Raw genomic sequence first — 26,289 nt, 5'->3', positions numbered from 1 at the left:
ATGAGTTTTTGAGATTTGTGTTGAACTGTATTCACGCTCTCCAATGAAGACTGGAGTTCCAATGGAAAGAGAATAGAAGCGCACATGAGTTTTTGAGATTTGTGTTGAACTGTATTCACGCACTCCAATGAAGACTGGAGTTCCAATGGAAAGAGAATAGAAGCGCACATCAGTTTTTGAGATTTGTGTTGAACTGTATTATCGCACTCCAATGAAGACTGGAGTTCCAATGGAAAGAGAATAGAAGCGCACATGAGTTTTTGAGATTTGTGTTGAACTGTATTATCGCACTCCAATGAAGACTGGAGTTCCAATGGAAAGAGAATAGAAGCGCACATGAGTTTTTGAGATTTGCGTTGAACTGTATTCACGCACTCCAATGAAGACTGGAGTGCCAATCGAAAGAGAATAGAAGCGCACATGAGTTTTTGAGATTTGTGTTGAACTGTATTCACGCACTCCCATGAAGACTGGAGTGCCAATGTAAAGAGAATAGAAGCGCACATGAGTTTTTGAGATTTGTGTTGAACTGTATTATCGCACTCCAATGAAGACTGGAGTGCCAATGGAAAGAGAATAGAAGTGCACATGAGTTTTTGAGATTTGTGTTGAACTGTATTCACGCACTCCAATGAAGACTTTAGTGCCAATGGAAAAAGAATAGAAGCGCACATGAGTTTTTGAGATTTGTGTTGAACTGTATTCACGCACTCCAATGAAGACTGGAGTGCCAATGGAAAGAGAATAGAAGTGCACATGAGTTTTTGAGATTTGTGTTGAACTGTATTCACGCACTCCAGTGAAGACTGGAGTTCCAATGGAAAGAGAATAGAAGCGCACATGAGTTTTTGAGATTTGTGTTGAACTGTATTCACGCACTTCATTGAAGACTGGAGTTCCAATGGAAAGAGAATAGAAGCGCACATGAGTTTTTGAGATTTGTGTTGAACTGTATTATCGCACTCCAATGAAGACTGGAGTTCCAATGGAAAGAGAATAGAAGCGCACATGAGTTTTTGAGATTTGTGTTGAACTGTATTATCGCACTCCAATGAAGACTGGAGTTCCAATGGAAAGAGAATAGAAGCGCACATGAGTTTTTGAGATTTGCGTTGAACTGTATTCACGCACTCCAATGAAGACTGGAGTGCCAATCGAAAGAGAATAGAAGCGCACATGAGTTTTTGAGATTTGTGTTGAACTGTATTCACGCACTCCCATGAAGACTGGAGTGCCAATGTAAAGAGAATAGAAGCGCACATGAGTTTTTGAGATTTGTGTTGAACTGTATTATCGCACTCCAATGAAGACTGGAGTGCCAATGGAAAGAGAATAGAAGTGCACATGAGTTTTTGAGGTTTGTGTTGAACTGTATTCACGCACTCCAATGAAGACTGGAGTGCCAATGGAAAAAGAATAGAAGCGCACATGAGTTTTTGAGATTTGTGTTGAACTGTATTCACGCACTCCAATGAAGACTGGAGTGCCAATGGAAAGAGAATAGAAGTGCACATGAGTTTTTGAGATTTGTGTTGAACTGTATTCACGCACTCCAGTGAAGACTGGAGTTCCAATGGAAAGAGAATAGAAGCGCACATGAGTTTTTGAGATTTGTGTTGAACTGTATTCACGCACTCCAATGAAGACTGGAGTTCCAATGGAAAGAGAATAGAAGCGCACATGAGTTTTTGAGATTTGTGTTGAACTGTATTCACGCACTCCATTGAAGACTGGAGTTCCAACGGAAAGAAAATAGAAGCGCACATGAGTTTTTGAGATTTGTGTTGAACTGTATTATCGCACTCCAATGAAGACTGGAGTTCCAATGGAAAGAGAATAGAAGCGCACATGAGTTTTTGAGATTTGTGTTGAACTGTATTCACGCACTCCAATGAAGACTGGAGTTCCAATGGAAAGAGAATAGAAGCGCACATGAGTTTTTGAGATTTGTGTTGAACTGTATTCACGCACTCTAATGAAGACTGGAGTTCCAATGGAAACAGAATAGAAGCGCACATGAGTTTTTGAGATTTGTGTTGAACTGTATTCACGCACTCCAATGAAGACTGGAGTGCCAATGGAAAGAGAATAGAAGTGCACATGAGTTTTTGAGATTTGTTTTGAACTGTATTCACGCACTCCAGTGAAGACTGGAGTTCCAATGGAAAGAGAATAGAAGCGCACATGAGTTTTTGAGATTTGTGTTGGACTGTATTCACGCACTCCAATGAAGACTGGAGTGCCAATGGAAAGAGAATAGAAGTGCACATGAGTTTTTGAGATTTGTGTTGAACTGTATTATCGCACTCCAATGAAGACTGGAGTTCCAATGGAAAGAGAATAGAAGCGCACATGAGTTTTTGAGATTTGTGTTGAACTGTATTCACGCACTCCAATGAAGACTGGAGTGCCAATGGAAAGAGAATAGAAGCGCACATGAGTTTTTGAGATTTGTGTTGAACTGTATTATCGCACTCCAATGAAGACTGGAGTTCCAATGGAAAGAGAATAGAAGCGCACATGAGTTTTTGAGATTTGTGTTGAACTGTATTCACGCACTCCCATGAAGACTGGAGTGCCAATGGAAAGAGAATAGAAGCGCACATGAGTTTTGAGATTTGTGTTGAACTGTATTATCGCACTCCAATGAAGACTGGAGTGCCAATGGAAAGAGAATAGAAGTGCACATGAGTTTTTGAGATTTGTGTTGAACTGTATTCACGCACTCCAATGAAGACTGGAGTTCCAATGGAAAGAGAATAGAAGCGCACATGAGTTTTTGAGATTTGTGTTGAACTGTATTCACGCACTCCAATGAAGACTGGAGTTCCAATGGAAAGAGAATAGAAGCGCACATGAGTTTTTGAGATTTGTGTTGAACTGTATTCACGCACTCCAATGAAGACTGGAGTTCCAATGGAAAGAGAATAGAAGCGCACATGAGTTTTTGAGATTTGTGTTGAACTGTATTCACGCACTCCAATGAAGACTGGAGTTCCAATGGAAAGAGAATAGAAGCGCACATGAGTTTTTGAGATTTGTGTTGAACTGCATTCACGCACTCCAATGAAGACTGGAGTTCCAATGGAAAGAGAATAGAAGCGCACATCAGTTTTTGAGATTTGTGTTGAACTGTATTATCGCACTCCAATGAAGACTGGAGTTCCAATGGAAAGAGAATAGAAGCGCACATGAGTTTTTGAGATTTGTGTTGAACTGTATTATCGCACTCCAATGAAGACTGGAGTTCCAATGGAAAGAGAATAGAAGCGCACATGAGTTTTTGAGATTTGCGTTGAACTGTATTCACGCACTCCAATGAAGACTGGAGTGCCAATCGAAAGAGAATAGAAGCGCACATGAGTTTTTGAGATTTGTGTTGAACTGTATTCACGCACTCCCATGAAGACTGGAGTGCCAATGTAAAGAGAATAGAAGCGCACATGAGTTTTTGAGATTTGTGTTGAACTGTATTATCGCACTCCAATGAAGACTGGAGTGCCAATGGAAAGAGAATAGAAGTGCACATGAGTTTTTGAGATTTGTGTTGAACTGTATTCACGCACTCCAATGAAGACTGGAGTGCCAATGGAAAAAGAATAGAAGCGCACATGAGTTTTTGAGATTTGTGTTGAACTGTATTCACGCACTCCAATGAAGACTGGAGTGCCAATGGAAAGAGAATAGAAGTGCACATGAGTTTTTGAGATTTGTGTTGAACTGTATTCACGCACTCCAGTGAAGACTGGAGTTCCAATGGAAAGAGAATAGAAGCGCACATGAGTTTTTGAGATTTGTGTTGAACTGTATTCACGCACTTCATTGAAGACTGGAGTTCCAATGGAAAGAGAATAGAAGCGCACATGAGTTTTTGAGATTTGTGTTGAACTGTATTATCGCACTCCAATGAAGACTGGAGTTCCAATGGAAAGAGAATAGAAGCGCACATGAGTTTTTGAGATTTGTGTTGAACTGTATTATCGCACTCCAATGAAGACTGGAGTTCCAATGGAAAGAGAATAGAAGCGCACATGAGTTTTTGAGATTTGCGTTGAACTGTATTCACGCACTCCAATGAAGACTGGAGTGCCAATCGAAAGAGAATAGAAGCGCACATGAGTTTTTGAGATTTGTGTTGAACTGTATTCACGCACTCCCATGAAGACTGGAGTGCCAATGTAAAGAGAATAGAAGCGCACATGAGTTTTTGAGATTTGTGTTGAACTGTATTATCGCACTCCAATGAAGACTGGAGTGCCAATGGAAAGAGAATAGAAGTGCACATGAGTTTTTGAGATTTGTGTTGAACTGTATTCACGCACTCCAATGAAGACTGGAGTGCCAATGGAAAAAGAATAGAAGCGCACATGAGTTTTTGAGATTTGTGTTGAACTGTATTCACGCACTCCAATGAAGACTGGAGTGCCAATGGAAAGAGAATAGAAGTGCACATGAGTTTTTGAGATTTGTGTTGAACTGTATTCACGCACTCCAGTGAAGACTGGAGTTCCAATGGAAAGAGAATAGAAGCGCACATGAGTTTTTGAGATTTGTGTTGAACTGTATTCACGCACTCCAATGAAGACTGGAGTTCCATTGGAAAGAGAATAGAAGCGCACATGAGTTTTTGAGATTTGTGTTGAACTGTATTCACGCACTCCATTGAAGACTGGAGTTCCAATCGAAAGAGAATAGAAGCGCACATGAGTTTTTGAGATTTGTGTTGAACTGTATTCACGCACTCCCATGAAGACTGGAGTGCCAATGTAAAGAGAATAGAAGCACACATGAGTTTTTGAGATTTGTGTTGAACTGTATTATCGCACTCCAATGAAGACTGGAGTGCCAATGGAAAGAGAATAGAAGTGCACATGAGTTTTTGAGATTTGTGTTGAACTGTATTCACGCACTCCAATGAAGACTTTAGTGCCAATGGAAAAAGAATAGAAGCGCACATGAGTTTTTGAGATTTGTGTTGAACTGTATTCACGCACTCCAATGAAGACTGGAGTGCCAATGGAAAGAGAATAGAAGTGCACATGAGTTTTTGAGATTTGTGTTGAACTGTATTCACGCACTCCAGTGAAGACTGGAGTTCCAATGGAAAGAGAATAGAAGCGCACATGAGTTTTTGAGATTTGTGTTGAACTGTATTCACGCACTTCATTGAAGACTGGAGTTCCAATGGAAAGAGAATAGAAGCGCACATGAGTTTTTGAGATTTGTGTTGAACTGTATTATCGCACTCCAATGAAGACTGGAGTTCCAATGGAAAGAGAATAGAAGCGCACATGAGTTTTTGAGATTTGTGTTGAACTGTATTATCGCACTCCAATGAAGACTGGAGTTCCAATGGAAAGAGAATAGAAGCGCACATGAGTTTTTGAGATTTGCGTTGAACTGTATTCACGCACTCCAATGAAGACTGGAGTGCCAATCGAAAGAGAATAGAAGCGCACATGAGTTTTTGAGATTTGTGTTGAACTGTATTCACGCACTCCCATGAAGACTGGAGTGCCAATGTAAAGAGAATAGAAGCGCACATGAGTTTTTGAGATTTGTGTTGAACTGTATTATCGCACTCCAATGAAGACTGGAGTGCCAATGGAAAGAGAATAGAAGTGCACATGAGTTTTTGAGATTTGTGTTGAACTGTATTCACGCACTCCAATGAAGACTGGAGTGCCAATGGAAAAAGAATAGAAGCGCACATGAGTTTTTGAGATTTGTGTTGAACTGTATTCACGCACTCCAATGAAGACTAGAGTGCCAATGGAAAGAGAATAGAAGTGCACATGAGTTTTTGAGATTTGTGTTGAACTGTATTCACGCACTCCAGTGAAGACTGGAGTTCCAATGGAAAGAGAATAGAAGCGCACATGAGTTTTTGAGATTTGTGTTGAACTGTATTCACGCACTCCAATGAAGACTGGAGTTCCAATGGAAAGAGAATAGAAGCGCACATGAGTTTTTGAGATTTGTGTTGAACTGTATTCACGCACTCCATTGAAGACTGGAGTTCCAACGGAAAGAAAATAGAAGTGCACATGAGTTTTTGAGATTTGTGTTGAACTGTATTATCGCACTCCAATGAAGACTGGAGTTCCAATGGAAAGAGAATAGAAGCGCACATGAGTTTTTGAGATTTGTGTTGAACTGTATTCACGCACTCCAATGAAGACTGGAGTTCCAATGGAAAGAGAATAGAAGCGCACATGAGTTTTTGAGATTTGTGTTGAACTGTATTCACGCACTCTAATGAAGACTGGAGTTCCAATGGAAACAGAATAGAAGCGCACATGAGTTTTTGAGATTTGTGTTGAACTGTATTCACGCACTCCAATGAAGACTGGAGTGCCAATGGAAAGAGAATAGAAGTGCACATGAGTTTTTGAGATTTGTTTTGAACTGTATTCACGCACTCCAGTGAAGACTGGAGTTCCAATGGAAAGAGAATAGAAGCGCACATGAGTTTTTGAGATTTGTGTTGGACTGTATTCACGCACTCCAATGAAGACTGGAGTGCCAATGGAAAGAGAATAGAAGTGCACATGAGTTTTTGAGATTTGTGTTGAACTGTATTATCGCACTCCAATGAAGACTGGAGTTCCAATGGAAAGAGAATAGAAGCGCACATGAGTTTTTGAGATTTGTGTTGAACTGTATTCACGCACTCCAATGAAGACTGGAGTGCCAATGGAAAGAGAATAGAAGCGCACATGAGTTTTTGAGATTTGTGTTGAACTGTATTATCGCACTCCAATGAAGACTGGAGTTCCAATGGAAAGAGAATAGAAGCGCACATGAGTTTTTGAGATTTGTGTTGAACTGTATTCACGCACTCCCATGAAGACTGGAGTGCCAATGGAAAGAGAATAGAAGCGCACATGAGTTTTTGAGATTTGTGTTGAACTGTATTATCGCACTCCAATGAAGACTGGAGTGCCAATGGAAAGAGAATAGAAGTGCACATGAGTTTTTGAGATTTGTGTTGAACTGTATTCACGCACTCCAATGAAGACTGGAGTTCCAATGGAAAGAGAATAGAAGCGCACATGAGTTTTTGAGATTTGTGTTGAACTGTATTCACGCACTCCAATGAAGACTGGAGTTCCAATGGAAAGAGAATAGAAGCGCACATGAGTTTTTGAGATTTGTGTTGAACTGTATTCACGCACTCCAATGAAGACTGGAGTTCCAATGGAAAGAGAATAGAAGCGCACATGAGTTTTTGAGATTTGTGTTGAACTGTATTCACGCACTCCAATGAAGACTGGAGTTCCAATGGAAAGAGAATAGAAGCGCACATGAGTTTTTGAGATTTGTGTTGAACTGTATTCACGCACTCCAATGAAGACTGGAGTTCCAATGGAAAGAGAATAGAAGCGCACATCAGTTTTTGAGATTTGTGTTGAACTGTATTCACGCACTCCAATGAAGACTGGAGTTCCAATGGAAAGAGAATAGAAGCGCACATGAGTTTTTGAGATTTGTGTTGAACTGTATTATCGCACTCCAATGAAGACTGGAGTTCCAATGGAAAGAGAATAGAAGCGCACATGAGTTTTTGAGATTTGTGTTGAACTGTATTATCGCACTCCAATGAAGACTGGAGTTCCAATGGAAAGAGAATAGAAGCGCACATGAGTTTTTGAGATTTGCGTTGAACTGTATTCACGCACTCCAATGAAGACTGGAGTGCCAATCGAAAGAGAATAGAAGCGCACATGAGTTTTTGAGATTTGTGTTGAACTGTATTCACGCACTCCCATGAAGACTGGAGTGCCAATGTAAAGAGAATAGAAGCGCACATGAGTTTTTGAGATTTGTGTTGAACTGTATTATCGCACTCCAATGAAGACTGGAGTGCCAATGGAAAGAGAATAGAAGTGCACATGAGTTTTTGAGATTTGTGTTGAACTGTATTCACGCACTCCAATGAAGACTGGAGTGCCAATGGAAAAAGAATAGAAGCGCACATGAGTTTTTGAGATTTGTGTTGAACTGTATTCACGCACTCCAATGAAGACTGGAGTGCCAATGGAAAGAGAATAGAAGTGCACATGAGTTTTTGAGATTTGTGTTGAACTGTATTCACGCACTCCAGTGAAGACTGGAGTTCCAATGGAAAGAGAATAGAAGCGCACATGAGTTTTTGAGATTTGTGTTGAACTGTATTCACGCACTTCATTGAAGACTGGAGTTCCAATGGAAAGAGAATAGAAGCGCACATGAGTTTTTGAGATTTGTGTTGAACTGTATTATCGCACTCCAATGAAGACTGGAGTTCCAATGGAAAGAGAATAGAAGTGCACATGAGTTTTTGAGATTTGTGTTGAACTGTATTATCGCACTCCAATGAAGACTGGAGTTCCAATGGAAAGAGAATAGAAGCGCACATGAGTTTTTGAGATTTGCGTTGAACTGTATTCACGCACTCCAATGAAGACTGGAGTGCCAATCGAAAGAGAATAGAAGCGCACATGAGTTTTTGAGATTTGTGTTGAACTGTATTCACGCACTCCCATGAAGACTGGAGTGCCAATGTAAAGAGAATAGAAGCGCACATGAGTTTTTGAGATTTGTGTTGAACTGTATTATCGCACTCCAATGAAGACTGGAGTGCCAATGGAAAGAGAATAGAAGTGCACATGAGTTTTTGAGATTTGTGTTGAACTGTATTCACGCACTCCAATGAAGACTGGAGTGCCAATGGAAAAAGAATAGAAGCGCACATGAGTTTTTGAGATTTGTGTTGAACTGTATTCACGCACTCCAATGAAGACTGGAGTGCCAATGGAAAGAGAATAGAAGTGCACATGAGTTTTTGAGATTTGTGTTGAACTGTATTCACGCACTCCAGTGAAGACTGGAGTTCCAATGGAAAGAGAATAGAAGCGCACATGAGTTTTTGAGATTTGTGTTGAACTGTATTCACGCACTCCAATGAAGACTGGAGTTCCAATGGAAAGAGAATAGAAGCGCACATGAGTTTTTGAGATTTGTGTTGAACTGTATTCACGCACTCCATTGAAGACTGGAGTTCCAACGGAAAGAAAATAGAAGCGCACATGAGTTTTTGAGATTTGTGTTGAACTGTATTATCGCACTCCAATGAAGACTGGAGTTCCAATGGAAAGAGAATAGAAGCGCACATGAGTTTTTGAGATTTGTGTTGAACTGTATTCACGCACTCCAATGAAGACTGGAGTTCCAATGGAAAGAGAATAGAAGCGCACATGAGTTTTTGAGATTTGTGTTGAACTGTATTCACGCACTCTAATGAAGACTGGAGTTCCAATGGAAACAGAATAGAAGCGCACATGAGTTTTTGAGATTTGTGTTGAACTGTATTCACGCACTCCAATGAAGACTGGAGTGCCAATGGAAAGAGAATTGAAGTGCACATGAGTTTTTGAGATTTGTGTTGAACTGTATTCACGCACTCCAGTGAAGACTGGAGTTCCAATGGAAAGAGAATAGAAGCGCACATGAGTTTTTGAGATTTGTGTTGGACTGTATTCACGCACTCCAATGAAGACTGGAGTTCCAATGGAAAGAGAATAGAAGTGCACATGAGTTTTTGAGATTTGTGTTGAACTGTATTCACTCACTCCAATGAAGACTGGAGTTCCAATGGAAAGAGAATAGAAGCGCACATGAGTTTTTGAGATTTGTGTTGAACTGTATTCACGCTCTCCAATGAAGACTGGAGTTCCAATGGAAAGAGAATAGAAGCGCACATGAGTTTTTGAGATTTGTGTTGAACTGTATTATTGCACTCCAATGAAGACTGGAGTTCCAATGGAAAGAGAATAGAAGCGCACATGAGTTTTTGAGATTTGTGTTGAACTGTATTCACGCTCTCCAATGAAGACTGGAGTTCCAATGGAAAGAGAATAGAAGCGCACATGAGTTTTTGAGATTTGTGTTGAACTGTATTCACGCACTCCAATGAAGACTGGAGTTCCAATGGAAAGAGAATAGAAGCGCACATGAGTTTTTGAGATTTGTGTTGAACTGTATTCACGCACTCCAATGAAGACTGGAGTGCCAATGGAAAGAGAATAGAAGTGCACATGAGTTTTTGAGATTTGTGTTGAACTGTATTCACGCACTCCAATGAAGACTGGAGTGCCAATGGAAAGAGAATAGAAGCGCATATGAGTTTGAGATTTGTGTTGAACTGTATTATCGCACTCCAATGAAGACTGGAGTGCCAATGGAAAGAGAATAGAAGTGCACATGAGTTTTTGAGATTTGTGTTGAACTGTATTCACGCACTCCAATGAAGACTGGAGTGCCAATAGAAAGAGAATAGAAGTGCACATGAGTTTTTGAGATTTGTGTTGAACTGTATTATCGCACTCCAATGAAGACTGGAGTTCCAATGGAAAGAGAATAGAAGCGCACATGAGTTTTTGAGATTTGTGTTGAACTGTATTCAAGCACTCCAATGAAGACTGGAGTGCCAATGGAAAGAGAATAGAAGTGCACATGAGTTTTTGAGATTTGTGTTGAACTGTATTATCGCACTCCAATGAAGACTGGAGTTCCAATGGAAAGAGAATAGAAGCGCACATGAGTTTTTGAGATTTGTGTTGAACTGTATTCACGCACTCCAATGAAGACTGGAGTGCCAATGGAAAGAGAATAGAAGCGCACATGAGTTTTTGAGATTTGTGTTGAACTGTATTATCGCACTCCAATGAAGACTGGAGTTCCAATGGAAAGAGAATAGAAGCGCACATGAGTTTTTGAGATTTGTGTTGAACTGTATTCACGCACTCCCATGAAGACTGGAGTGCCAATGGAAACAGAATAGATGCGCACATGAGTTTTTGAGATTTGTGTTGAACTGTATTATCGCACTCCAATGAAGACTGGAGTGCCAATGGAAAGAGAATAGAAGTGCACATGAGTTTTTGAGATTTGTGTTGAACTGTATTCACGCACTCCAATGAAGACTGGAGTTCCAATGGAAAGAGAATAGAAGCGCAGATGAGTTTTTGAGATTTGTGTTGAACTGTATTCATGCACTCCAATGAAGACTGGAGTTCCAATGGAAAGAGAATAGAAGCGCACATGAGTTTTTGAGATTTGTGTTGAACTGTATTCACGCACTCCAATGAAGACTGGAGTTCCAATGGAAAGAGAATAGAAGCGCACATGAGTTTTTGAGATTTGTGTTGAACTGTATTCACGCACTCCAATGAAGACTGGAGTTCCAATGGAAAGAGAATAGAAGCGCACATCAGTTTTTGAGATTTGTGTTGAACTGTATTATCGCACTCCAATGAAGACTGGAGTTCCAATGGAAAGAGAATAGAAGCGCACATGAGTTTTTGAGATTTGTGTTGAACTGTATTATCGCACTCCAATGAAGACTGGAGTTCCAATGGAAAGAGAATAGAAGCGCACATGAGTTTTTGAGATTTGTGTTGAACTGTATTATCGCACTCCAATGAAGACTGGAGTTCCAATGGAAAGAGAATAGAAGCGCACATGAGTTTTTGAGATTTGCGTTGAACTGTATTCACGCACTCCAATGAAGACTGGAGTGCCAATCGAAAGAGAATAGAAGCGCACATGAGTTTTTGAGATTTGTGTTGAACTGTATTCACGCACTCCCATGAAGACTGGAGTGCCAATGTAAAGAGAATAGAAGCGCACATGAGTTTTTGAGATTTGTGTTGAACTGTATTATCGCACTCCAATGAAGACTGGAGTGCCAATGGAAAGAGAATAGAAGTGCACATGAGTTTTTGAGATTTGTGTTGAACTGTATTCACGCTCTCCAATGAAGACTGGAGTGCCAATGGAAAAAGAATAGAAGCGCACATGAGTTTTTGAGATTTGTGTTGAACTGTATTCACGCACTCCAATGAAGACTGGAGTGCCAATGGAAAGAGAATAGAAGTGCACATGAGTTTTTGAGATTTGTGTTGAACTGTATTCACGCACTCCAGTGAAGACTGGAGTGCCAATGGAAAGAGAATAGAAGTGCACATGAGTTTTTGAGATTTGTGTTGAACTGTATTCACGCACTCCAGTGAAGACTGGAGTTCCAATGGAAAGAGAATAGAAGCGCACATGAGTTTTTGAGATTTGTGTTGAACTGTATTCACGCACTCCAATGAAGACTGGAGTTCCAATGGAAAGAGAATAGAAGCGCACATGAGTTTTTGAGATTTGTGTTGAACTGTATTCACGCACTCCATTGAAGACTGGAGTTCCAACGGAAAGAAAATAGAAGCGCACATGAGTTTTTGAGATTTGTGTTGAACTGTATTATCGCACTCCAATGAAGACTGGAGTTCCAATGGAAAGAGAATAGAAGCGCACATGAGTTTTTGAGATTTGTGTAACTGTATTCACGCACTCCAATGAAGACTGGAGTTCCAATGGAAAGAGAATAGAAGCGCACATGAGTTTTTGAGATTTGTGTTGAACTGTATTCACGCACTCTAATGAAGACTGGAGTTCCAATGGAAACAGAATAGAAGCGCACATGAGTTTTTGAGATTTGTGTTGAACTGTATTCACGCACTCCAATGAAGACTGGAGTGCCAATGGAAAGAGAATAGAAGTGCACATGAGTTTTTGAGATTTGTGTTGAACTGTATTCACGCACTCCAGTGAAGACTGGAGTTCCAATGGAAAGAGAATAGAAGCGCACATGAGTTTTTGAGATTTGTGTTGGACTGTATTCACGCACTCCAATGAAGACTGGAGTTCCAATGGAAAGAGAATAGAAGTGCACATGAGTTTTTGAGATTTGTGTTGAACTGTATTCACTCACTCCAATGAAGACTGGAGTTCCAATGGAAAGAGAATAGAAGCGCACATGAGTTTTTGAGATTTGTGTTGAACTGTATTCACGCTCTCCAATGAAGACTGGAGTTCCAATGGAAAGAGAATAGAAGCGCACATGAGTTTTTGAGATTTGTGTTGAACTGTATTATCGCACTCCAATGAAGACTGGAGTTCCAATGGAAAGAGAATAGAAGCGCACATGAGTTTTTGAGATTTGTGTTGAACTGTATTCACGCTCTCCAATGAAGACTGGAGTTCCAATGGAAAGAGAATAGAAGCGCACATGAGTTTTTGAGATTTGTGTTGAACTGTATTCACGCACTCCAATGAAGACTGGAGTTCCAATGGAAAGAGAATAGAAGCGCACATGAGTTTTTGAGATTTGTGTTGAACTGTATTCACGCACTCCAATGAAGACTGGAGTGCCAATGGAAAGAGAATAGAAGTGCACATGAGTTTTTGAGATTTGTGTTGAACTGTATTCACGCACTCCAATGAAGACTGGAGTGCCAATGGAAAGAGAATAGAAGCGCATATGAGTTTGAGATTTGTGTTGAACTGTATTATCGCACTCCAATGAAGACTGGAGTGCCAATGGAAAGAGAATAGAAGTGCACATGAGTTTTTGAGATTTGTGTTGAACTGTATTCACGCACTCCAATGAAGACTGGAGTGCCAATAGAAAGAGAATAGAAGTGCACATGAGTTTTTGAGATTTGTGTTGAACTGTATTATCGCACTCCAATGAAGACTGGAGTTCCAATGGAAAGAGAATAGAAGCGCACATGAGTTTTTGAGATTTGTGTTGAACTGTATTCAAGCACTCCAATGAAGACTGGAGTGCCAATGGAAAGAGAATAGAAGTGCACATGAGTTTTTGAGATTTGTGTTGAACTGTATTATCGCACTCCAATGAAGACTGGAGTTCCAATGGAAAGAGAATAGAAGCGCACATGAGTTTTTGAGATTTGTGTTGAACTGTATTCACGCACTCCAATGAAGACTGGAGTGCCAATGGAAAGAGAATAGAAGCGCACATGAGTTTTTGAGATTTGTGTTGAACTGTATTATCGCACTCCAATGAAGACTGGAGTTCCAATGGAAAGAGAATAGAAGCGCACATGAGTTTTTGAGATTTGTGTTGAACTGTATTCACGCACTCCCATGAAGACTGGAGTGCCAATGGAAAGAGAATAGAAGCGCACATGAGTTTTTGAGATTTGTGTTGAACTGTATTATCGCACTCCAATGAAGACTGGAGTGCCAATGGAAAGAGAATAGAAGTGCACATGAGTTTTTGAGATTTGTGTTGAACTGTATTCACGCACTCCAATGAAGACTGGAGTTCCAATGGAAAGAGAATAGAAGCGCACATGAGTTTTTGAGATTTGTGTTGAACTGTATTCACGCACTCCAATGAAGACTGGAGTTCCAATGGAAAGAGAATAGAAGCGCACATGAGTTTTTGAGATTTGTGTTGAACTGTATTCACGCACTCCAATGAAGACTGGAGTTCCAATGGAAAGAGAATAGAAGCGCACATGAGTTTTTGAGATTTGTGTTGAACTGTATTCACGCACTCCAATGAAGACTGGAGTTCCAATGGAAAGAGAATAGAAGCGCACATGAGTTTTTGAGATTTGTGTTGAACTGTATTCACGCACTCCAATGAAGACTGGAGTTCCAATGGAAAGAGAATAGAAGCGCACATCAGTTTTTGAGATTTGTGTTGAACTGTATTATCGCACTCCAATGAAGACTGGAGTTCCAATGGAAAGAGAATAGAAGCGCACATGAGTTTTTGAGATTTGTGTTGAACTGTATTATCGCACTCCAATGAAGACTGGAGTTCCAATGGAAAGAGAATAGAAGCGCACATGAGTTTTTGAGATTTGCGTTGAACTGTATTCACGCACTCCAATGAAGACTGGAGTGCCAATCGAAAGAGAATAGAAGCGCACATGAGTTTTTGAGATTTGTGTTGAACTGTATTCACGCACTCCCATGAAGACTGGAGTGCCAATGTAAAGAGAATAGAAGCGCACATGAGTTTTTGAGATTTGTGTTGAACTGTATTATCGCACTCCAATGAAGACTGGAGTGCCAATGGAAAGAGAATAGAAGTGCACATGAGTTTTTGAGATTTGTGTTGAACTGTATTCACGCTCTCCAATGAAGACTGGAGTGCCAATGGAAAAAGAATAGAAGCGCACATGAGTTTTTGAGATTTGTGTTGAACTGTATTCACGCACTCCAATGAAGACTGGAGTGCCAATGGAAAGAGAATAGAAGTGCACATGAGTTTTTGAGATTTGTGTTGAACTGTATTCACGCACTCCAGTGAAGACTGGAGTTCCAATGGAAAGAGAATAGAAGCGCACATGAGTTTTTGAGATTTGTGTTGAACTGTATTCACACACTCCAATGAAGACTGGAGTTCCAATGGAAAGAGAATAGAAGCGCACATGAGTTTTTGAGATTTGTGTTGAACTGTATTCACGCACTCCATTGAAGACTGGAGTTCCAACGGAAAGAAAATAGAAGCGCACATGAGTTTTTGAGATTTGTGTTGAACTGTATTATCGCACTCCAATGAAGACTGGAGTTCCAATGGAAAGAGAATAGAAGCGCACATGAGTTTTTGAGATTTGTGTTGAACTGTATTCACGCACTCCAATGAAGACTGGAGTTCCAATGGAAAGAGAATAGAAGCGCACATGAGTTTTTGAGATTTGTGTTGAACTGTATTCACGCACTCTAATGAAGACTGGAGTTCCAATGGAAACAGAATAGAAGCGCACATGAGTTTTTGAGATTTGTGTTGAACTGTATTCATGCACTCCAATGAAGACTGGAGTGCCAATGGAAAGAGAATAGAAGTGCACATGAGTTTTTGAGATTTGTGTTGAACTGTATTCACGCACTCCAGTGAAGACTGGAGTTCCAATGGAAAGAGAATAGAAGCGCACATGAGTTTTTGAGATTTGTGTTGGACTGTATTCACGCACTCCAATGAAGACTGGAGTTCCAATGGAAAGAGAATAGAAGTGCACATGAGTTTTTGAGATTTGTGTTGAACTGTATTCACTCACTCCAATGAAGACTGGAGTTCCAATGGAAAGAGAATAGAAGCGCACATGAGTTTTTGAGATTTGTGTTCAACTGTATTCACGCTCTCCAATGAAGACTGGAGTTCCAATGGAAAGAGAATAGAAGCGCACATGAGTTTTTGAGATTTGTGTTGAACTGTATTATCGCACTCCAATGAAGACTGGAGTTCCAATGGAAAGAGAATAGAAGTGCACATGAGTTTTTGAGATTTGTGTTGAACTGTATTCACGCTCTCCAATGAAGACTGGAGTTCCAATGGAAAGAGAATAGAAGCGCACATGAGTTTTTGAGATTTGTGTTGAACTGTATTCACGCACTCCAATGAAGACTGGAGTTCCAATGGAAAGAGAATAGAAGCGCACATGAGTTTTTGAGATTTGTGTTGAACTGTATTCACGCACTCCAATGAAGACTGGAGTGCCAATGGAAAGAGAATAGAAGTGCACATGAGTTTTTGAGATTTGTGTTGAACTGTATTCACGCACTCCAATGAAGACTGGAGTGCCAATGGAAAGAGAATAGAAGTGCACATGAGTTTTTGAGATTTGTGTTGAACTGTATTATCGCACTCCAATGAAGACTGGAGTTCCAATGGAAAGAGAATAGAAGCGCACATGAGTTTTTGAGATTTGTGTTGAACTGTATTCACGCACTCCAATGAAGACTGGAGTTCCAATGGAAAGAGAATAGAAGCGCACATGAGTTTTTGAGATTTGTGTTGAACTGTATTCACGCACTCCAATGAAGACTGGAGTTCCAATGGAAAGAGAATAGAAGCGCACATGAGTTTTTGAGATTTGTGTTGAACTGTATTCACGCACTCCAATGAAGACTGGAGTGCCAATGGAAAGAGAATAGAAGCGCACATGAGTTTGAGATTTGTGTTGAACTGTATTATCGCACTCCAATGAAGACTGGAGTGCCAATGGAAAGAGAATAGAAGCGCACATGAGTTTTTGAGATTTGTGTTGAACTGTATTCACGCACTCCAATGAAGACTGGAGTTCCAATGGAAAGAGAATAGAAGCGCACATCAGTTTTTGAGATTTGTGTTGAACTGTATTCACGCACTCCAATGAAGACTGGAGTTCCAATGGAAAGAGAATAGAAGTGCACATGAGTTTTTGAGATTTGTGTTGAACTGTATTCACGCACTCCAGTGAAGACTGGAGTTCCAATGGAAAGAGAATAGAAGCGCACATGAGTTTTTGAGATTTGTGTTGAACTGTATTCACTCACTCCAATGAAGACTGGAGTTCCAATGGAAAGAGAATAGAAGCGCACGTGAGTTTTTGAGATTTGTGTTGAACTGTATTCACGCACTCCAATGAAGACTGGAGTTCCAATGGAAAGAGAATAGAAGCGCACATGAGTTTTTGAGATTTGTGTTGAACTGTATTATCGCACTCCAATGAAGACTGGAGTTCCAATGGAAAGATAATAGAAGTGCACATGAGTTTTTGAGATTTGTGTTGAACTGTATTATCGCACTCCAATGAAGACTGGAGTTCCAATGGAAAGAGAATAGAAGCGCACATGAGTTTTTGAGATTTCTGTTGAACTGTATTCACGCACTCCAATGAAGACTGGAGTTCCAATGGAAAGAGAATAGAAGCGCACATGAGTTTTTGAGATTTGTGTTGAACTGTATTATCGCACTCCAATGAAGACTGGAGTTCCAATGGAAAGATAATAGAAGTGCACATGAGTTTTTGAGATTTGTGTTGAACTGTATTATCGCACTCCAATGAAGACTGGAGTTCCAATGGAAAGAGAATAGAAGCGCACATGAGTTTTTGAGATTTGTGTTGAACTGTATTCACGCACTCCAATGAAGACTGGAGTTCCAATGGAAAGAGAATAGAAGCGCACATCAGTTTTTGAGATTTGTGTTGAACTGTATTATCGCACTCCAATGAAGACTGGAGTTCCAATGGAAAGAGAATAGAAGCGCACATGAGTTTTTGAGATTTGTGTTGAACTGTATTATCGCACTCCAATGAAGACTGGAGTTCCAATGGAAAGAGAATAGAAGCGCACATGAGTTTTTGAGATTTGCGTTGAACTGTATTCACGCACTCCAATGAAGACTGGAGTGCCAATCGAAAGAGAATAGAAGCGCACATGAGTTTTTGAGATTTGTGTTGAACTGTATTCACGCACTCCCATGAAGACTGGAGTGCCAATGTAAAGAGAATAGAAGCGCACATGAGTTTTTGAGATTTGTGTTGAACTGTATTATCGCACTCCAATGAAGACTGGAGTGCCAATGGAAAGAGAATAGAAGTGCACATGAGTTTTTGAGATTTGTGTTGAACTGTATTCACGCTCTCCAATGAAGACTGGAGTGCCAATGGAAAAAGAATACAAGCGCACATGAGTTTTTGAGATTTGTGTTGAACTGTATTCACGCACTCCAATGAAGACTGGAGTGCCAATGGAAAGAGAATAGAAGTGCACATGAGTTTTTGAGATTTGTGTTGAACTGTATTCACGCACTCCAGTGAAGACTGGAGTTCCAATGGAAAGAGAATAGAAGCGCACATGAGTTTTTGAGATTTGTGTTGAACTGTATTCACGCACTCCAATGAAGACTGGAGTTCCAATGGAAAGAGAATAGAAGCGCACATGAGTTTTTGAGATTTGTGTTGAACTGTATTCACGCACTCCATTGAAGACTGGAGTTCCAACGGAAAGAAAATAGAAGCGCACATGAGTTTTTGAGATTTGTGTTGAACTGTATTATCGCACTCCAATGAAGACTGGAGTTCCAATGGAAAGAGAATAGAAGCGCACATGAGTTTTTGAGATTTGTGTTGAACTGTATTCACGCACTCTAATGAAGTCTGGAGTTCCAATGGAAAGAGAATAGAAGCGCACATGAGTTTTTGAGATTTGTGTTGAACTGTATTCACGCACTCTAATGAAGACTGGAGTTTCAATGGAAACAGAATAGAAGCGCACATGAGTTTTTGAGATTTGTGTTGAACTGTATTCATGCACTCCAATGAAGACTGGAGTGCCAATGGAAAGAGAATAGAAGTGCACATGAGTTTTTGAGATTTGTGTTGAACTGTATTCACGCACTCCAGTGAAGACTGGAGTTCCAATGGAAAGAGAATAGAAGCGCACATGAGTTTTTGAGATTTGTGTTGGACTGTATTCACGCACTCCAATGAAGACTGGAGTTCCAATGGAAAGGGAATAGAAGTGCACATGAGTTTTTGAGATTTGTGTTGAACTGTATTCACTCACTCCAATGAAGACTGGAGTTCCAATGGAAAGAGAATAGAAGCGCACATGAGTTTTTGAGATTTGTGTTCAACTGTATTCACGCTCTCCAATGAAGACTGGAGTTCCAATGGAAAGAGAATAGAAGCGCACATGAGTTTTTGAGATTTGTGTTGAACTGTATTATCGCACTCCAATGAAGACTGGAGTTCCAATGGAAAGAGAATAAAAGTGCACATGAGTTTTTGAGATTTGTGTTGAACTGTATTCACGCTCTCCAATGAAGACTGGAGTTCCAATGGAAAGAGAATAGAAGCGCACATGAGTTTTTGAGATTTGTGTTGAACTGTATTCACGCACTCCAATGAAGACTGGAGTTCTAATGGAAAGAGAATAGAAGCGCACATGAGTTTTTGAGATTTGTGTTGAACTGTATTCACGCACTCCAATGAAGACTGGAGTGCCAATGGAAAGAGAATAGAAGTGCACATGAGTTTTTGAGATTTGTGTTGAACTGTATTCACGCACTCCAATGAAGACTGGAGTGCCAATGGAAAGAGAATAGAAGTGCACATGAGTTTTTGAGATTTGTGTCGAACTGTATTATCGCACTCCAATGAAGACTGGAGTTCCAATGGAAAGAGAATAGAAGCGCACATGAGTTTTTGAGATTTGTGTTGAACTGTATTCACGCACTCCAATGAAGACTGGAGTTCCAATGGAAAGAGAATAGAAGCGCACATGAGTTTTTGAGATTTGTGTTGAACTGTATTCACGCACTCCAATGAAGACTGGAGTTCCAATGGAAAGAGAATAGAAGCGCACATGAGTTTTTGAGATTTGTGTTGAACTGTATTCACGCACTCCAATGAAGACTGGAGTGCCAATGGAAAGAGAATAGAAGCGTACATGAGTTTGAGATTTGTGTTGAACTGTATTATCGCACTCCAATGAAGACTGGAGTGCCAATGGAAAGAGAATAGAAGCGCACATGAGTTTTTGAGATTTGTGTTGAACTGTATTCACGCACTCCAATGAAGACTGGAGTTCCAATGGAAAGAGAATAGAAGCGCACATCAGTTTTTGAGATTTGTGTTGAACTGTATTCACGCACTCCAATGAAGACTGGAGTTCCAATGGAAAGAGAATAGAAGTGCACATGAGTTTTTGAGATTTGTGTTGAACTGTATTCACGCACTCTAGTGAAGACTGGAGTTCCAATGGAAAGAGAATAGAAGCGCACATGAGTTTTTGAGATTTGTGTTGAACTGTATTCACTCACTCCAATGAAGACTGGAGTTCCAATGGAAAGAGAATAGAAGCGCACGTGAGTTTTTGAGATTTGTGTTGAACTGTATTCACGCACTCCAATGAAGACTGGAGTTCCAATGGAAAGAGAATCGAAGCGCACATGAGTTTTTGAGATTTGTGTTGAACTGTATTATCGCACTCCAATGAAGACTGGAGTTCCAATGGAAAGATAATAGAAGTGCACATGAGTTTTTGAGATTTGTGTTGAACTGTATTATCGCACTCCAATGAAGACTGGAGTTCCAATGGAAAGAGAATAGAAGCGCACATGAGTTTTTGAGATTTGTGTTGAACTGTATTCACGCACTCCAATGAAGACTGGAGTGCCAATGGAAAGAGAATAGAAGCGCACATGAGTTTGAGATTTGTGTTGAACTGTATTATCGCACTCCAATGAAGACTGGAGTGCCAATGGAAAGAGAATAGAAGTGCACATGAGTTTTTGAGATTTGTGTTGAACTGTATTCACACACTCCAATGAAGACTGGAGTGCCAATGGAAAGAGAATAGAAGTGCACATGAGTTTTTGAGATTTGTGTTGAACTGTATTATCGCACTCCAATGAAGACTGGAGTTCCAATGGAAAGAGAATAGAAGCGCACATGAGTTTTTGAGATTTGTGTTGAACTGTATTCACGCACTCCAATGAAGACTGGAGTGCCAATGGAAAGAGAATAGAAGTGCACATGAGTTTTTGAGATTTGTGTTGAACTGTATTATCGCACTCCAATGAAGACTGGAGTTCCAATGGAAAGAGAATAGAAGCGCACATGAGTTTTTGAGATTTGTGTTGAACTGTATTCACGCACTCCAATGAAGACTGGAGTGCCAATGGAAAGAGAATAGAAGCGCACATGAGTTTTTGAGATTTGTGTTGAACTGTATTATCGCACTCCAATGAAGACTGGAGTTCCAATGGAAAGAGAATAGAAGCGCACATGAGTTTTTGAGATTTGTGTTGAACTGTATTCACGCACTCCAATGAAGACTGGAGTTCCAATGGAAAGAGAATAGAAGCGCACATGAGTTTAGTTTTTGAGATTTGTGTTGAACTGTATTCACGCACTCCAATGAAGACTGGAGTTCCAATGGAAAGAGAATAGAAGCGCACATGAGTTTTTGAGATTTGTGTTGAACTGTATTCACGCACTCCAATGAAGACTGGAGTTCCAATGGAAAGAGAATAGAAGCGCACATGAGTTTTTGAGATTTGTGTTGAACTATTCACGCACTCCAATGAAGACTGGAGTTCCAATGGAAAGAGAATAGAAGCGCACATGAGTTTTTTAGATTTGTGTTGAACTGTATTCACGCGCTCCAATGAAGACTGGAGTTCCAATGGAAACAGAATAGAAGCGCACATGAGTTTTTGAGATTTGTGTTGAACTGTATTCACGCACTCCAATGAAGACTGGAGTTCCAATGGAAAGAGAATAGAAGCGCACATCAGTTTGTGAGATTTGTGTTGAACTGTATTCACGCACTCCAATGAAGACTGGAGTTCCAATGGAAAGAGAATAGAAGCGCACATGAGTTTTTGAGATTTGTGTTGAACTGTATTCAGGCACTCCAATGAAGACTGGAGTTCCAATGGAAAGAGAATAGAAGCGCACATGAGTTTTTGAGATTTGTGTTGAACTGTATTCACGCACTCCAATGAAGACTGGAGTGCCAATGGAAAGAGAATAGAAGTGCACATGAGTTTTTGAGATTTGTGTTGAACTGTATTCACGCACTCCAGTGAAGACTGGAGTTCCAATGGAAAGAGAATAGAAGCGCACATGAGTTTTTGAGATTTGTGTTGGGCTGTATTCACGCACTCCAATGAAGACTGGAGTTCCAATGGAAAGAGAATAGAAGTGCACATGAGTTTTTGAGATTTGTGTTGAACTGTATTCACTCACTCCAATGAAGACTGGAGTTCCACTGGAAAGAGAATAGAAGCGCACATGAGTTTTTTAGATTTGTGTTGAACTGTATTCACGCGCTCCAATGAAGACTGGAGTTCCAATGGAAACAGAATAGAAGCGCACATGAGTTTTTGAGATTTGTGTTGAACTGTATTCACGCACTCCAATGAAGACTGGAGTTCCAATGGAAAGAGAATAGAAGCGCACATGAGTTTTTGAGATTTGTGTTGAACTGTATTATCGCACTCCAATGAAGACTGGAGTTCCAATGGAAAGAGAATAGAAGCGCACATGAGTTTTTGAGATTTGTGTTGAACTGTATTATCGCACTCCAATGAAGACTGGAGTTCCAATGGAAAGAGAATAGAAGCGCACATGAGTTTTTGAGATTTGCGTTGAACTGTATTCACGCACTCCAATGAAGACTGGAGTGCCAATCGAAAGAGAATAGAAGCGCACATGAGTTTTTGAGATTTGTGTTGAACTGTATTCACGCACTCCCATGAAGACTGGAGTGCCAATGTAAAGAGAATAGAAGCGCACATGAGTTTTTGAGATTTGTGTTGAACTGTATTATCGCACTCCAATGAAGACTGGAGTGCCAATGGAAAGAGAATAGAAGTGCACATGAGTTTTTGAGATTTGTGTTGAACTGTATTCACGCACTCCAATGAAGACTGGAGTGCCAATGGAAAAAGAATAGAAGCGCACATGAGTTTTTGAGATTTGTGTTGAACTGTATTCACGCACTCCAATGAAGACTGGAGTGCCAATGGAAAGAGAATAGAAGTGCACATGAGTTTTTGAGATTTGTGTTGAACTGTATTCACGCACTCCAGTGAAGACTGGAGTTCCAATGGAAAGAGAATAGAAGCGCACATGAGTTTTTGAGATTTGTGTTGAACTGTATTCACGCACTCCAATGAAGACTGGAGTTCCAATGGAAAGAGAATAGAAGCGCACATGAGTTTTTGAGATTTGTGTTGAACTGTATTCACGCACTCCATTGAAGACTGGAGTTCCAACGGAAAGAAAATAGAAGCGCACATGAGTTTTTGAGATTTGTGTTGAACTGTATTATCGCACTCCAATGAAGACTGGAGTTCCAATGGAAAGAGAATAGAAGCGCACATGAGTTTTTGAGATTTGTGTTGAACTGTATTCACGCACTCCAATGAAGACTGGAGTTCCAATGGAAAGAGAATAGAAGCGCACATGAGTTTTTGAGATTTGTGTTGAACTGTATTCACGCACTCTAATGAAGACTGGAGTTCCAATGGAAACAGAATAGAAGCGCACATGAGTTTTTGAGATTTGTGTTGAACTGTATTCACGCACTCCAATGAAGACTGGAGTGCCAATGGTAAGAGAATAGAAGTGCACATGAGTTTTTGAGATTTGTGTTGAACTGTATTATCGCACTCCAATGAAGACTGGAGTGCCAATGGAAAGAGAATAGAAGTGCACATGAGTTTTTGAGATTTGTGTTGAACTGTATTATCGCACTCCAATGAAGACTGGAGTTCCAATGGAAAGAGAATAGAAGCGCACATGAGTTTTTGAGATTTGTGTTGAACTGTATTCAAGCACTCCAATGAAGACTGGAGTGCCAATGGAAAGAGAATAGAAGTGCACATGAGTTTTTGAGATTTGTGTTGAACTGTATTCACTCACTCCAATGAAGACTGGAGTTCCAATGGAAAGAGAATAGAAGCGCACGTGAGTTTTTGAGATTTGTGTTGAACTGTATTCACGCACTCCAATGAAGACTGGAGTTCCAATGGAAAGAGAATAGAAGCGCACATGAGTTTTTGAGATTTGTGTTGAACTGTATTATCGCACTCCAATGAAGACTGGAGTTCCAATGGAAAGATAATAGAAGTGCACATGAGTTTTTGAGATTTGTGTTGAACTGTATTATCGCACTCCAATGAAGACTGGAGTTCCAATGGAAAGAGAATAGAAGCGCACATGAGTTTTTGAGATTTGTGTTGAACTGTATTCACGCACTCTAATGAAGACTGGAGTGCCAATGGAAAGAGAATAGAAGCGCACATGAGTTTGAGATTTGTGTTGAACTGTATTATCGCACTCCAATGAAGACTGGAGTGCCAATGGAAAGAGAATAGAAGTGCACATGAGTTTTTGAGATTTGTGTTGAACTGTATTCACACACTCCAATGAAGACTGGAGTGCCAATGGAAAGAGAATAGAAGTGCACATGAGTTTTCGAGATTTGTGTTGAACTGTATTATCGCACTCCAATGAAGACTGGAGTTCCAATGGAAAGAGAATAGAAGCGCACATGAGTTTTTGAGATTTGTGTTGAACTGTATTCACGCACTCCAATGAAGACTGGAGTGCCAATGGAAAGAGAATAGAAGTGCACATGAGTTTTTGAGATTTGTGTTGAACTGTATTATCGCACTCCAATGAAGACTGGAGTTCCAATGGAAAGAGAATAGAAGCGCACATGAGTTTTTGAGATTTGTGTTGAACTGTATTCACGCACTCCAATGAAGACTGGAGTGCCAATGGAAAGAGAATAGAAGCGCACATGAGTTTTTGAGATTTGTGTTGAACTGTATTATCGCACTCCAATGAAGACTGGAGTTCCAATGGAAAGAGAATAGAAGCGCACATGAGTTTTTGAGATTTGTGTTGAACTGTATTCACGCACTCCAATGAAGACTGGAGTTCCAATGGAAAGAGAATAGAAGCGCACATGAGTTTAGTTTTTGAGATTTGTGTTGAACTGTATTCACGCACTCCAATGAAGACTGGAGTTCCAATGGAAAGAGAATAGAAGCGCACATGAGTTTTTGAGATTTGTGTTGAACTGTATTCACGCACTCCAATGAAGACTGGAGTTCCAATGGAAAGAGAATAGAAGCGCACATGAGTTTTTGAGATTTGTGTTGAACTGTATTCACGCATTCCAATGAAGACTGGAGTTCCAATGGAAAGAGAATAGAAGCGCACATGAGTTTTTTAGATTTGTGTTGAACTGTATTCACGCGCTCCAATGAAGACTGGAGTTCCAATGGAAACAGAATAGAAGCGCACATGAGTTTTTGAGATTTGTGTTGAACTGTATTCACGCACTCCAATGAAGACTGGAGTTCCAATGGAAAGAGAATAGAAGCGCACATCAGTTTGTGAGATTTGTGTTGAACTGTATTCACGCACTCCAATGAAGACTGGAGTTCCAATGGAAAGAGAATAGAAGCGCACATGAGTTTTTGAGATTTGTGTTGAACTGTATTCAGGCACTCCAATGAAGACTGGAGTTCCAATGGAAAGAGAATAGAAGCGCACATGAGTTTTTGAGATTTGTGTTGAACTGTATTCACGCACTCCAATGAAGACTGGAGTGCCAATGGAAAGAGAATAGAAGTGCACATGAGTTTTTGAGATTTGTGTTGAACTGTATTCACGCACTCCAGTGAAGACTGGAGTTCCAATGGAAAGAGAATAGAAGCGCACATGAGTTTTTGAGATTTGTGTTGGACTGTATTCACGCACTCCAATGAAGACTGGAGTTCCAATGGAAAGAGAATAGAAGTGCACATGAGTTTTTGAGATTTGTGTTGAACTGTATTCACTCACTCCAATGAAGACTGGAGTTCCACTGGAAAGAGAATAGAAGCGCACATGAGTTTTTGAGATTTGTGTTGAACTGTATTCACGCACTCCAATGAAGACTGGAGTGCCAATGGAAAGAGAATAGAAGTGCACATGAGTTTTTGAGATTTGTGTTGAACTGTATTCACGCACTCCAGTGAAGACTGGAGTTCCAATGGAAAGAGAATAGAAGCGCACATGAGTTTTTGAGATTTGTGTTGAACTGTATTATCGCACTCCAATGAAGACTGGAGTTCCAATGGAAAGAGAATAGAAGCGCACATGA

This window comes from Amblyomma mixtum, chromosome 7 (genome assembly GCF_055824585.1).
Source record: "Amblyomma mixtum isolate Tamu chromosome 7, ASM5582458v1, whole genome shotgun sequence".
Taxonomy (NCBI): domain Eukaryota; kingdom Metazoa; phylum Arthropoda; class Arachnida; order Ixodida; family Ixodidae; genus Amblyomma; species Amblyomma mixtum.
The sequence above is the reverse complement of the archived record's forward strand: the minus strand, read 5'-3'. Positions refer to the sequence as shown.